The 15,474-nt window shown below is 37.2% G+C and overlaps 1 pseudogene; it reads right to left on the bottom strand.

The window, feature by feature from the left end:
* Nucleotides 1–11,090: 11,090 nt before the first annotated feature.
* On the bottom strand, nt 11,091–14,408 carry LOC110743211 (annotated as a pseudogene).
* Between the last annotated feature and the right edge of the window lie 1,066 nt (nt 14,409–15,474).

Below are 15,474 nucleotides of genomic sequence, written 5' to 3' on the forward strand. Positions count from 1 at the left end.
GAAAATAAAAAATGAAAAAATTACTGTGTTCATATACTTATTTGTACTGTTTGATACTTTTGCGATGTCAAAATAAATATAATTCAATTATTTCCACAAAAAAATGGCTATTAAGTTTCATGAGAAACTACATATTTATATATATTCTCTAAATATTTATGTCTGATTTTTTTTTTTTTATTACACAGAAGTTAGGACCTGCGTGAAGAATAGTTACTTGTTATATAATAATTCAAAAGAAGTGGAGGGCCTTAAACTGAGAGGTCCTTTATCAGAAAACAAACTCTGATACTACTTAATGCTACTGTGGGTTCAGTGACAGGCACGGGCATGTGCTATATTATAAAGATTTACATCTGTTCAAATTTTCTGAAAAGTAATTTGATAATCAATTTTAGAACCTAAAAATGTGTGTGATTTCTGATGTAGTAATTCCATTTCTAGGAATCTTTGCTAAGGAAATGGTCAGAAATTTAGTCAAAGATAATACATTTTTTAAAAATGTAAACATACTACAATAGGAATAAAGAAATTATGATACATAGATGTGGAAGAATATTATGCAGCAATAAAAGATTAGGTTTTAAAATATTTTTAATAATCTAGATAAGCCCTAGAGGTACTACCAAATGTTACATGATTAGGGGAGGGTAAGTAATGGGAGGAAAACAGGAAGCAGAAAGGTACAGAGGGTATTTTAACTACATCTACAACTAAAAGATTGGAGGAGCATGCACCCAAATCTTAACATCAGTTAGCCAGGTGGTAAGTTTAAGAATAATTTTAACTTTCTTTCTTGCCCTTCACTATATTTTCTCTTTCTCCCTCTAAAATTAGTAGTATCAATTGTCAGAGAATAATATTATTTTAAAATATGAGGAGGGCATAACAGCAAGTTTCAGTTGTATAAAAAGCCTGTGGAGGCAATGGATTTCTGGTTATATGACTAGAAATATGGATAAATCTGGAGCTGCCTACAAGTGAGTGAATAATTGTCATTTCACTTGTTTAAAAATTTAAATTTAAAATTTTATTTTTTTGTGACAGGGTTTTGTTTTGTCTCCCAGGCTGGAGTGGAGTAACACGATATCACAATTCACTGCAGGCTCAACCACATGGGCTCAAGCAATCCTCCCACCTCAGCCTTCTGAGTAGCTGGGACAACAGGCACGTGCCACTGTGCTTGGCTAATTTTTACAAATTTTAACAGAGACAGAGGTCTCACCATGTTGACCAGGCTAATCTCGAACTCCTGAGCTCAAGCCATCCTCCTGCCTCAGCCTCCTAAAGTGTTGGGATTATAAGTGTGAGCCACTAAGCCTGGCTTCAAATGTGTTCCTTTGATATTAATGATCTCAGTTGGGCATTTGAGTAGATCTACACAGCAGAAAGATATGCCTGGCCTCACTGCTTCCACCTAAAAATAATGTATGGTTTTTATTTGAAGAAAAACTAGATGCTTTAGATACCAGGGCCAACAATGCAGAAGACAGTGCTTTGCTATGAAATACCAAGGGTCTGACTTCTCTGGCCAGGGCATTCTGCCTACTCATAGTGTTGGTTATGGGGTTCGTCAATTAGAGTCAAGGCTTTTATGAGAAGGAAACTTAGACTTGTTTGGATGATCAGAATTTTTTTTTTAATTCACAGAATGTGAGAGATGACCCTGATCTTCAATGTCTGAGTCTAAGAGTTAACCAAATGTCAACCTTTAACGTAAAAGAATCTCCTTGGAGAATGCTTAATTTCCAGGAGAACTGGGACATAAAGTGTTCGTTAGATGCAAAATAAAACTCCAATGACCATTTTAGTTGAATCTTTGAGTTTAATACTATCTATCTTGATGTTAGGCACATTAAACAAATCTAACTATGTAGATTTTGGCATCATGAATATGTAAAAGTTTCTCCCGACAATAACTAACTCAGAGGTTTAACTACTTCTATGCGACTTCTGGATTGAGATAGCTAGGAATATGACATCAGGAGAGAAGAGAATTTTCTGAAGTATTTTTCATCCGGTCATTACACATCCACAGTAAGAAGTATTCAACATCTCTTCGTTTTGGGTTAAATACCAACAAGTATGTAAATTATTATTACTTTTACTGTGCTTTATGTAAATCTACAGGACAAATTCTTCTAAGAGTTTAAATTGAAGTTTGTCTACCCATCCAAAATGTTTGACTTTTGTCATTGCTAACACTGTTGTTGGTTCCCCCAGGAGCTATAATCAATGCTGGATTTACCCAAGAGCTATGCTAAGCATATGGTTAACAATGCCAACAGAGTGAAGACACCAAAATCATTTTTTCAAACTTAATTGAATTTAATTTTAAGTCCCGGGATACATGTGTAGGATGTGCAAGTCTGTTAAGTACGTAAACGTGTGCCATAGTGGTTTCCTGCACCTATCAAATCATCACCTGAGTATTAAGCCCCACATGCATTAGCTATTTATCCTGATGCTCTCCCTTCAACAGACCCCAGTGTGTGTAGTTCCCCTCCTTGTGTCCATGTGTTCTCATTTTTCAGCTCTCTCTTATAAGTGAGAACATGTAGTGTGTGGTTTTCTGTTCCTGTGTTAGTTTGCTGAGGATAACGGCTTCCAGTTCCATCCATGTCCCTGCAAAAGACATGATCTTATTCCTTTTTATGGCTGCATAGTATTCCGTTGTGTATATGTACCACATTTTCTTTATCCAGTATATTGTTGATGGGCATTTGGGTTGATTCCATGCCTTTGCTAACCAAAATAATTTTTAAGGGGCTTGCTATTTCAAATTTTGCTTAAAATGCATCAAATTAAACATCATGGAAAAATGTTTGTTGATGTATCTTTTTTTTTTTTTTTTTTCTTTTTTGAGACGGAGTCTCGCTCTGTCGCCCAGGCTGGAGTGCAGTGGCCGGATCTCGGCTCACTGCAAGCTCCGCCTCCTGGGTTCACGCCATTCTCCTGCCTCAGCCTCCCGAGTAGCTGAGACTACAGGCGCCCGCTACCTCGCCTGGCTAGTTTTTTGTATTTTGTAGTAGAGACGAGGTTTCACTGGATTAGCCAGGATGGTCTCCATCTCCTGACCTCGTGATCCACCCGTCTTGGCCTCCCAAAGTGCTGGGATTACAGGCTTGAGCCACTGCGCCCGGCCTGTTGACGTATCTTATACCTAAAAAATTTAAATATCACATGGGAGGGTATCTTAATCTTTCCAGGGGTTCTACTACAAACTCTTTGCTCATATTTGCTTCTTTGCTTTGGTTGTCATGAAGCACAGAATTAGCTTCAGTAGCTTCTTTTAATCTCAGTTTTAAGTAAGGTGAGCGATACCAACTTATGTTTATACTTTCCTGTACCATGTCTAAAATATGACTGATTCTTTTTCAATATGTATCCTGGGGTTTTCCTATGTGATTAGGGAGCAATTTAGATGCTAGACTAGTGGGCTCTACTTGGAATAAGAAGATAGTTCTTGAGAAAAAAGGCCATGGGAGTCCTCCCATGAGTAGTTATTGAGGAAAGAAGGAAACTAACATTTGTGGAATGCTTGCTGTATGCCAGGTGTTGCTAAGTGACCACCAACTGTTCCCTCTTCTTCCTATAGTTACAGTGGCACCATATTTCCCAGCGTCCCTTGCAGTCAGGTGTTGCCAAGTGACTCAATTACAGCTGGTCGGAAAAAAAATGGAAATGATGTGTGCTGTTTTGGTCCTCCCCAAAATAAAATCTCCCAAAACATGATCCTATCTCTTTTCCTCCATCTGCTAATTGCATGTTTATGGCCAGTGTGACTTGGAAGCCCACAGGTTGAAGATGTCAGAACTCCATCTGCCTGACAATAGGACAGCTTGCTTGGCTGGCCTATAGCACATATGGAGAATAGCTCCTAATCCTACCACCAGCCAGAAAAACGTGATTGGAGTTTATTTTTTAAGCTGCTGACATTAGGGGGGTTATCCATTGGAGTATGTTTGATTCAGTGCATCAATTTTCCTTATGTGGGCTCACCCACAGAATCACCAGACAAAAAGGTTTTTAAAATTTAAATCGGCCGGGCGCGGTGGCTCAAGCCTGTAATCCCAGCACTTTGGGAGGCCGAGACGGGTGGATCACAAGGTCAGGAGATCGAGACCATCCTGGCTAACCCGGTGAAACCCCGTCTTTACTAAAAAATACAAAAAACTAGCCGGGCGAGGTGGCGGGCGCCTGTAATCCCAGCTACTTGGGAGGCTGAGGCAGGAGAATGGCGTAAACCCGGGAGGCGGAGCTTGCAGTGAGCTGAGATCCGGCCACTGCACTCCAGCCTGGGCGACAGAGCGAGACTCCGTCTCAAAAAAAAAAAAAAAAAAAAAAAAATTTAAATCATCCCACTATCTATACAGTAGGAACTAGTGCTCAAATTGTAGTCTGAACGTATTTTGTCTAATATACACACACACTCACACACACATATATATATGCGTGTATATTTATTTTGTGTATATATGTTTGTGTATATGTATGTTTATATATATAAATTACCATATCTCTGATGAAATTGTGTACAAATTAAATTTAGCATGGACATTCACTAGTGCATCCCATTTAATTTTTATACCTATTGAGGTGGGATTGATTTTATAGATGAGAAGACTGAGGGTTGAGGCTCAGCTCAACTAATTTGTCTTAGGGAACTGTGTCAGGACTTTACACAGGTATGTCTGGCTTCAAGTATGCCTTTCCACAGTACGTCTCTACCTGATGTCTATTTACTTCCATGACAGCTCCCAAAGCAGTCTGGTGGAAGTGCTGGGAGCTGACGTGAGAGCGCTACCGTGTAGAGCTATTGGTGAGTCCTGATGTTTCCCCTGCCGAGAGAACCTACTGAGTGCATTGCATTCATCCTCGTCCAGCTTCTTTATACTCTGATTCTACTAAAGGCACCCACTTGACTAAAGTCTGTCATGCTCTCTCTTCAATATAGCTTAAATTTAAAATTAAACATGTTGGACATAAAAAGATGTGTACATTTATGTTCATTGCAGCTTTTTTATGAGAGAAAAAAATGGAAAGAAACCAAATGTCCATCAACAGGAGTACGAATAACCATGTTGTGGTATCTTTATGTAATGGAATACTATTTGTCAATAAAAACAATGAGCTATTGATACATGCTTGCAAATAAATAGATACAAAAAGTATTATGCTCAGAAAAAGAAGCTAGACTGAAAATGAAACTTACTGTACAATTCTATTTCTATAAAGTTCAAGAAAAGGCAAACTAATCTATGGAATAAAAATCAGAATAGTGGTTGTCTCTGGCAAACAGAAACCAGAAAGAGATGTGAGGCAACCTTCCAGTGTAATGGAAATACTTTATGTGTTTATTGGGATATAAACATTTATTAAAACTGGTTGAACTATATAATTAAGGTCTATGCATTTTATTATATGTATTTATACCTTGGTTTAAAAAACAAGTTTGTTAAAGGCATAGGGTTAATCTATATTCTAGTGCCTCCTTAAGCCCTATCAGTTTTGAAATCCCGCTAAGTGCATCCATCAGCATGGAATATGTTTGGATTACTGCATCAACCCTGCCTTACATGGACACAAACACAGATCCACAGGCCAAAATATGACATAATTTTGAGGGAAAACAAAAAGAAAACATACTCTTTAGAGTTAGATAATCTATAAGAGTTAAATTTAAAATAGCCCATAGTTTTCCCCTCAGCATTGTCTGGTGGTTGAAAGCTGCTGGGTCACTGCCCTCCATGTATATAGGAGTACCTAGAAGTTTCATGTGGGACCACAAGCCTTTCCCTTGCTGTGAATGTGGAAAAATGTAATTCCATTTGTAGTGCCTAAACTTTGGTATGATTCTAAAAATAATGTGAATGTGAACACTATTGTAGGGTAATAGAAGAAACCTTGTAGTAAAAGGCAGGAAAATTGATTTCCAGTACTCTGAAAATGAAATAAATTCATGTAGGAGTTGGTGAAAGTTGTCTTCATATGTCTAAAACAATGAAAAAGTATATATCTCATTTCAACTAAATTCACACCTAACACCCACACTGGAATCTTTTTAAAGTTTCCTAGAATGTGTTTCTTTGATTTAGTTTTGATAAGCTTGCTGTCTGTTGAGAAAGAAAAAATGTCAAGTAAAGAAATATTATAAAAGGCATTGTAGTTGGTTTGTTTAGCCATCTCAGAATATGGATATTAAAGTGCTACTGGTGAGCCTCCTCACAAAAATTTATGAACAAAGCTCTTGCTTTAATTATCTTTGTATCTTCAGCATTCATTTTGCACTGTGCCTGGTCCATAGTAAGTGGTGAAATGACGGATGGATGGATGGATGGATGGATAGATGGATGGATGGGTGAAAGAAACTTTGAAGCATCTGTTGCCTGTAACATCAAAGACTAACAAAGAGAAGAACTGGCTTCTATTACTACTGGCTTGTGGAAATATAAATTTGGAGCTTATGAAAAAGCTGAAATTAAGAGGCTACAAATCTCCTACTTTGCAGCCATTAGGTACAGAAGTAAGTCTCTAGCTTGCTGGTGTTATGTGAATTGAAGAGAAAAATAGTCGTTTAGTGAAGGGATAAAAGTTTTGAACAATGTCCAATGTGAGTGAAAAAGATGACCATGTAATTCTCCAAGAAAGCGAATCCCTCTCATTTCTCTTCTCATTTCAATCTTCCTTATTAAGTTTTAACTGCAGAAGCTGTGGTCTGTCTATTTTAAAAATGTTCAAAAATAATCAATAAAACCACCACACCATTTAACATTTATTTTCCAATATTTGACTTCATTCCCAGGTTTCCTGTGAATTTATTACTGCAATGGTCAAAGAAGTAAGTAAACCTTTTTGTTACTGCTCTAAGGTTAAAATGCTATTGTCTAAGACTAATGTGTCAACTTGGTAATTTCAAATAAGTTGAAGAATTTAGATATTTTTACTGCAAACCTCTACTCATTCTTTCTTAACATTAATAAGAAGTCACATTTATTAACTTCTATTCAGAATAAGCACTGAAAAGCATAAATACCATTTAGCATAACTCTTCAAACATTTTAGGTTTAAGAGTAACAATTTCTATTCCATACCTTTTTCCACTCAGAGTTTTTAATATCAGTCACAATAATTAGACCTATCTTCAAAATTAGTGGAAAAGAAAAGACAATGTAAAGAGTATAACATTAATCAGAAAATGTAATTCATTGTTCTGCCATAATCAAAGAAGGCCACAACACACTGTGCTCCAGGAAACGGCATCTCTCATTTTTCCCAAGCATGCTGTGAATAACTGCATTGCTCTGAAACTTACACATATGATTTACATCAATTTCAACTTTGTTCGTTATTCTGCTTAGGGTGAGTAATAATCTTGTGAGTGAGTAATGAACAACTACCTTATTAACTTGGAGTTGACTCTTTCACTGTCTGGGTATATCTATAGCACAAAGTTTGAGCAATGCAATGGAAAGTCTTTACATTATGATCAAGGTATTTATTAAAACCTACTATTTATGATATGGTTCTTATAAAGAGCAAATGACAGTAACTCACATATAATGATTACCTCACAAGTGTTTAAAATGTCTTTTGCATTTATTATAAAGTGAATGACAATTGACAAATCAGCCAACATTAAATCTAGCTATAAATTACATAGTAATATCAAGTGTAAGTTAAATGGAAAGTGGAGTAATGAAGAGGCAGCAATGGAATATTATAGCTTAGCAAGAATGTGTTTCAGAAAATTGCAATCATTCTTTAAAGTTTGGAACAAATGGCTATATTGTGCTAACCAAACGCCTTCTTGCTTCAAATATAAATTTTATTTTAGGAAATGAATGAAGCAATGTTTTTCTCCCACTAGTGCCATGGAAGAGCTTTGTCAAGTTCTGAATTTTCTTGTGCCTTTCTTGTGATTAGGCAGAGTAAGGTGTTTAGTTTCTTTCTTATGATTATGCACAGTAAGGCATTTAGTTTCTCCATTAGGTCCATCTTTTTCTGCCACCTTCTTTGCTTGCACCTGTTACCCTAGCTATCACTGATACTGTGCTTATAACTTATCCATGGTCCCCTGAACTGGATAGTGGCCCCCATGTAAGCCAATGCCTCATTTGATCCACTCTGCTGCCTTTGTTGAAGTCTTTTAGATTTGGTTGTTGCCGAATAACCTACTCTTTTGTGACTTTCCTCTCTAGACTTGAACAGTATCTACTACCAATTTTAAAACACCCAAATTCATGGAAAACTTCTGTTTCTCACGGTGGCCAACACTCGTTCCACCACAAAAACCAGTTCTGGCTTCTCTTGGGTGGCAGCTTCTCGCTGTTCAATACAGTAGCACCAACAGATGCAAAGACTCTTCCAATTTACCTTAATAAAGTATGAATCTGAATGAGGAGCAAAGCTTTTGAGCTATTACAGGAAAACATAATTACAAGGAGGACTTGGCTCTGGTTTTGAATCAGCCTGAAATTGTAAGCAAATCCTTTGACCCCCACCCTTGATGTAAAACCACACGACCAAGAGAGGACATCATCTCCTGATGCCAGCTCATCAGATTTAAAGAAAAATGAGTTCCATGTGTTTTTCACAAAACTTGAAATTTTAATGAACTCTCCAGTCTATCATTCCATAATTGTACTTAAGATTTTCCTTATACCATGGAAGACTGAATCTGGCCTATTTTGACTATTACATTTGAGCTGATATCTCTATCAAGGAATGACTACTTCTAGATTTTTAGGTATTTATATATAAAATTGAAACACACTTTTTTAAAATATTGAGGTTATTTTTCTTCCAGAAGGGAGACTGCCAGGTATCAGGTGAAAATAGGCATTTTAACATTTTTGATGGTGGTGGTGATGACAGTGAGAAAAGTTCATGTTTTCCAGAGTTGTTACATTTCTTGCTTAATCTAATTTATTTTATTTCTGATATTGGCCTATCCTTTAACTCATCATTACTTTATTCTATTTGATTTTATTATAAATTGTTTTAAAAGTTTTAGTTTTAAAAACCAAAGAGAGATGTTTACCACATCCTTTGCCTCTGAACACGGCCATGCCTGGAGAGTACAAAGGCATAGACAACTATCTTGACTTTCAAAATCCCTGGAACAGATGCATTTCATAGGTATTTAAAATTTTGAATCTAAGTAACTGATAATATTTAGAGTTGTGGATAGGAATTAGGAGGAGGACAGAAATTATATCGCTAGTCAAGTTATGGTATAGTAGGAAGACCTCATCCTCTGCAAAAAGGGATACATACACAAAAGCAGTCATTCCATCAGTCTCTTACTTCGTAAGTTCTTTTTATATGTGCAATACCATGACAGCAATGCAGAGAGTTATTTGGGAATAGAAAAAAAGCAGTTAAGTAACTAGAGAATGTCAACACAAAAAAGAAAAAAAAAACCCTAAAGTTAGACATTTTTAGGGCAGAGAAAGCCTAGTCAAGAAAAGAAAAAAAAAAAAAAATCAGCTACAAGAAAATGAGACATACTTAAGGAGATTATTATTTCAAGGAGGAGAAACTTGCTTGGAATGCACTAGGCCAAAGGTATCCCTAAGAATCCACATTGGACACATGCAAGCAGAAAATATCACTATAATTCCCAATAAATGTCCACTAAGTGACCAGCTGGCCTCAAAGGTCCAGTGAGTGTTGTAACCTTTATGGTTGATGCAAGAGATTGAGCCATATCGTACAGAATTACAACACCACAACCGAAGACTGGCAGTGATTTGTTTTTTGTGGAATCACAAACTATTATTATTGTCATCGTTGCAGAAGGTCCAAGGCAGTGGAAAACCTAGGGAACACCAAAAATATAACCTACCTAGTAACTAAAAGACTATATTTGTCAATTGTGGAATCCCTGAAATGATGATTTCTGAGAACAGATTTCTCAGTTCTTTACCAAAGAATGTGCTGATTTGACTTTTTAAAAATTGGCATTTTAACACCATAAAATGAACATTCATGCAACATTCAGGTTATTTGAAAAGTTACTGAATAATCAAATAATACCATGAAACCTCTCTAGTAAGTAAAAATTTGTTTCTGGATGAAAATACAGAGAGTCAAAGAATATTGTTACATAAAGAGCAAGTTCAAAATTATCCCCTAGTCTGTCCATTTGTAGAAAAAGGTTTTTGTTTGTTTGTTTGTTTGTTTGTTCCTTAACTGTGGCTGGTATAGAATGGGGAAGAAATTCACAATGTTTACTGGAAGGCTGGTATGTCTAAGCATGCCAATACACTTACTTTTGTTACTTGTTCTATGTCCTTGAATAAATAGCAATGTCCATTTTCTCAGTAAGATTACTCCAAAAGTTTCTTGGCCAACTTGTGTCTAGAAATTTTCAAGAATATACATATTTCAATTTTTTTGTTCAATGCTTAAAATTAATCATATTAAAAAATAACTAAAATATTCCACTAGAAAGAGAATAATTCCCTATTAGGAGGGAGGGCATTCAAACAGAAGCTTAAGAAATCAAATGAGTTTACCGCAATTTAGATTCATTTGAAGGCAAATGTAGATGATTTTGAACACCCTCCTCCATCATTTCATCAACCTTTTTTTTAACTTTTCACTTATTACTCTATCACACTCTAAGCATTATATAATTGCTTATTTATTGTGTGTATCATCTGTCTCCCTACTAAAATGTATGAAGGAATTTTGTCACTATTATATTCCCAGAGCCCAGAATAAAGTGTGTAATGACACATGGTAGACTCGATAAATATGTATTGAGTGAATAAATGAATGAGAAGTAAGACTGGAAATCATCTAACTCTGAAGCACTGCTTCTTTAACTTCATAGTTAGTGAGGCCGGGCACAGTGACTCACGCCTGTAATCCCAGCACTTTGGAAGGCCGAGGTAGGTGAATCACTTGAGGTCAGGACAAGAGTTTGAGACCAATCTGGCCAACATGGTGAAACCCCATCTTTACTAAAAAAATACAAAAAATTAGCCAGGTGTGGTGGCATGCGCCTGTAGTCCCAGCTACTCGGGAGGCTAAGGTGGGAGAATTGCTTGAACCCGGGAGGCGGAGGTTGCAGTGAGCCGAGATCATGCCATTGCATTCCAGCCTGGGTGACAGAGTGAGAATTCATCTCAAAAAACAACAACAACAAAAATAGTGTGAAGGAGTTTGATGAACATATTAAACACTTTGAGAATGCACATGCTCTGATTATTATGACGAGATGTTTCCAGGAAAAAAAGTTTTGGAAGAAAATCACTTTATTCTAATTAACTCACAAAGAATAAAATCATAATAGCTGGTAGAAGGAGGCCACACAAACATTTGCCCAGCCCCAAAGTATACCCCATCTTAATGAAATTCTACAAAGTAAGAACACATTCTTCCATTTCAGTTCTGGAGCAAGGAAGCTATGAATGACACAGAAGGGGTTTAACTGATGGTTTTACTCTTTATATCTCCACTATCAATTATATTTTTATACTAAACTTACTTGGTCATAACATCCAATTTTCCATTTCTTTGGCCAATTTATTTGCAAGTCTGCACTGTTTCAGCACCTCATCGAAACTCTTACAGAGATTTACGTCACTCAGGTTCTGCGCATATCCCAAAAACGGCTTTAGTCTCATGTACGTAAGACTGCCCCTGTGCGGGCTGGGTTCCCTGAGGCTCCTGATAAGTGATGTTGGGCCTTGCAGGCTCAGCATTACTTCCTCCATGGAAGCCTCTAGTGTGTGTCCCACAGCAGAGCCCACAGCCACGCCAACTGCCAGGGTTGCCATCTGGGCATCGGACCTGCAGCCGGGGCGCAGCAGCAGGAGAGCCAACTGCAGAGAGGGTGCTGCTGCTGGCGGTAGAGCTGCTGCTGGCCTGTGTGCAGTTCTCATCTGAGGTGTCCAGCTGGTCAGAGGGGCCATATGGGAGGTGCGGCTTCGGCTTCCAAGTAGCATCCTCGGTGCGGGGTGGCTCAGCGTCTGGATGCGCAAAAATCTAAGAACCCAGGGGTTTCTGAGAAGAAGGAGAGCTGAAGACGAAAAGCCGAAAAAAAAATTTAATGCCACATTTATCATTGGTGAAATCACAGATGTATTTGATTAGCCTTTCGTTTTGGCAATTTTAGGTACACCATTTACTAAAGAGTGTGAAAAACAAGAGACACTACCGCTTATGCTTGTACAGTGGTTGAAAGAGATAAACCAACAGACAAGAATCTAGAGTTTGGCCTAAACTATTGAATTGTTCAATATAAAGGAAGTCAACAAGTACCCCATAAGATGTGACAGAACTTGAAGGCAAATCTCTCCTCCCTGAAGGTTAATTTTAGGTAGAAAGCTTGTAGCTTGTTTAGATGAATATTGTGTATGAGTAAAATAACATTTCTCTTTTCAGTTGATTTAGAGTCATTTATCCTATTTTGTTAAGAGGTTCAGTTTGAATCAAATGAGAGTGAGCCCCTTGTTCTGGACTGAATGTTGTGTCCCCCTCCCCCATCACATCCACATGTTGAAACCCTAATCTCCAATGCAATGGTATTTGGAGGTGGAGTCTTTGGGAGTTAATTAGAATTAGGTTAGGTCATGGGATGGGGCCCTCATGATGGGATTAATGCCCTCATAAAAGTAGGAAGAGAGAAGAGATCCATTTCTCATCATGTGAGGACACAGGAAGAAGGCAGCCACTTGCGAACCAGGAGGAGGGCCCTCACCAGACACAGATCGTCCATCTCCTTAATCTCAGATTTCCCAGCTTCCAGAACTCTGAGAAATAAATGTGTGTGGTTTAAATCACCCAGTCTATGGAATTCTGCTATTGCAGTCTAAACTGACTAAGATACCTTGAGGATAAATCTGGCAGGAAAGAGAGATTTAGAAATTTTTTACACATTTTTAAATAGGTCTTTAATTTCATTGGCCACAAACCTATTCAGAAAACACATTCTATAATGTCTATCAATACTGTTCCTACAGATGAGCTATGAGCTTCTTATTCAATCTCTCAGAGCAAAAAGCAATACTGATAGACCTTCATTCTCAAAGAAAATAATATTGTCCCATTGGGGAATGTTTCTTAAGAATACAAAAATATCTTAGATATTACAATGGTTTATAGCCCTCCAAAGCTCAACCCTATCCAACAAAATCTTATTCCTTTTTTTGAGACTATAAGCAAATTTCATTGTTTATCATCATGTCATACAAAAATCTAGAAACAATAATAATGAATTTGTACAGAAAAACCAAATGAATAGCAAATCAGAGCACAATAAAAATAACTTAAATTTGCTATTTTTTTCTTATGATACTAGGATGATAACGATTTCAAAGCACATGTGTCTACCTTCAGAATAGTTTTTGTTCACTGGCCAAAGCCTGCCATAAAGTTAAGGCTTTCAGTGCCTCTGTCTACTCTACTAGCTCTTGGCAAGAGTTTTGAGGTCTTTAAGAAAAGTAATGCACCCCTGGTGCTCTGGGCTCTGCTGAGCTCCACCAACTCATCCGCACAGGAGTTGTCCACTCCTTGGTATTTAATTTCTGTCCATAAAGAGACTTTAAATTAAATTAAATTTTGCTCTTTAGCAGAACAATAATGAAAAAAAAAGGTTAAGAAACACTGGAATAGATGGTCTTCTATTCATTCTTTGTTAGGCATTATTTCAAGAATGTTTATTGAATATATACCCTACTTCAGGCACTGTGTGGAGATACTTCAGGCACATTGGCTGGAGATATAATGACAGATAAAAGATTGTTCCTATTCTGAGCAACTCATAATCTAGAGGGCATGAGAGAGAGGCGACCAAGCCACAGCTGAGAAGGTTTGGCACCACCAAAGGAGTCCTATAGAAACAAATGGAGAGGTAGACCCAGCCATGGTTGAGATGGGAATCAGGGCAGGCTTCCTGCAGGATGTGACTTCAGAACTGAGTCCTGAAGGACCGACCAGAGTTGGACAGACAAAGGTAGAATGTGCAGAGACCCTGAGAAAAAGATGCGAGGTGCGAAGAAGGAAGTGAAATGTTTTTAAATGACTGAGCTTACTGTGAGGGACAGATGTAAAAGGGGTGGGCCTGGAATCATATGTAAGAGCCAGATCATGAAGGGATTTCTAGGAAATTCTGAGAAGCTGATATTGTATCCTGAGTGTATCCCAGTCATGGAAGACTTTAAGCAGAAATTAAAAATATGTTAGTGGTATTTTAGAAAGTTTGCTTTGGCCACAGTGTGAAAAATAGCTTGAAAGAAAGACAATAAAGAGGTTCTTATATTAACTCAGATGAAGCAATAGTGGCCTCAAATAAGATAATAGCAGTAGTGATATAGATAGTACTAAGATTTGAGGGGTGTAGAGTTGATAGGAATGGACAGGCCTACATTGAGCAGGTAGGATTAAGGAACAGGTAGGTGATTAGGATAACAACCATACTTCTAGCTTGACCAAATGGACAAAGAATACAGGAAAAAAGGTAGTTGGGAATTTGAGATAATTTTGGAACTCCCAAGTGGAGATTTATATATATATATTTATATATTATATATTATACATTATTTTAATATATTTATTTATTTATAAATTATACATAATATATAAATTATAAAAATTATATATAATTTATATAGTACAATTTCTATATATAATATTATATGTAATATTTATATATAGATTTGTATATATTTATATATACAGATTTTTATATAAGTTTGATATATGACCCTGAAGCAAAGGAGGAAAATCTGTATTAAAGTAGCAGATGTGTAACTGAAGCCACGAGAATGAGAGGAGTCATCCAAAGAGACTGCAGAATGAGAAGAGGAAATGGACGAGGACAGAGCCCTGAGAATGTGAACATCAGAAGACAAAGAGAGAAAGAACAGCACACAGGAGCACCTGAGAAGTAGCAGGAAGGGAGGGAGGAGGAAAATCAGACTGTGCAGTACCATGGGTATGGTGGAAAGGTAGAGCTTTTGAAAGAAGATCAAATAGTTGGTGGTGTGAACTGCCATATAAACCATGTAGGAAAGTGACTGAAAAGTGTCCATTCTAGTCAACAAGCAAGAACTCATTGATTAACAAGAAGTTATTGGTACCTGTTTCCAGAGTTGTGGAGGCAAAGGTGATATTGCAGTAGGTTGAGGAGTGAGTAGATGGTGAAAAAATTAAGTCATCAAATGTTGGCAAGTTTCTAGAAGCTTGGCTGTGAAAAGAAAGCAAGCGATCTATGAGAAACTAGGTGTAAATGTGTATGAGCAAGAGGGCATCTTTGTTTCTTTGTTTTATGGAAGAGACTTGAAAATTAAGTGCCAATGAAAAACAGCCAATAGGGAGAAATCGATAATACAGTTGGGAGAGAAAGTTGCCTGGGAAGGCTATAGATAAATCCAGCAAGATTTAACCTTCATTTGCTTATTCAAGATTCCTAAATCTTGAATAATGAAGATTGGGAAAGAGAGAAATGAATGCAAGAGC

Source organism: Papio anubis, chromosome 3 (assembly GCF_008728515.1).
Source record: "Papio anubis isolate 15944 chromosome 3, Panubis1.0, whole genome shotgun sequence".
NCBI classification, from domain to species: Eukaryota; Metazoa; Chordata; class Mammalia; order Primates; family Cercopithecidae; genus Papio; species Papio anubis.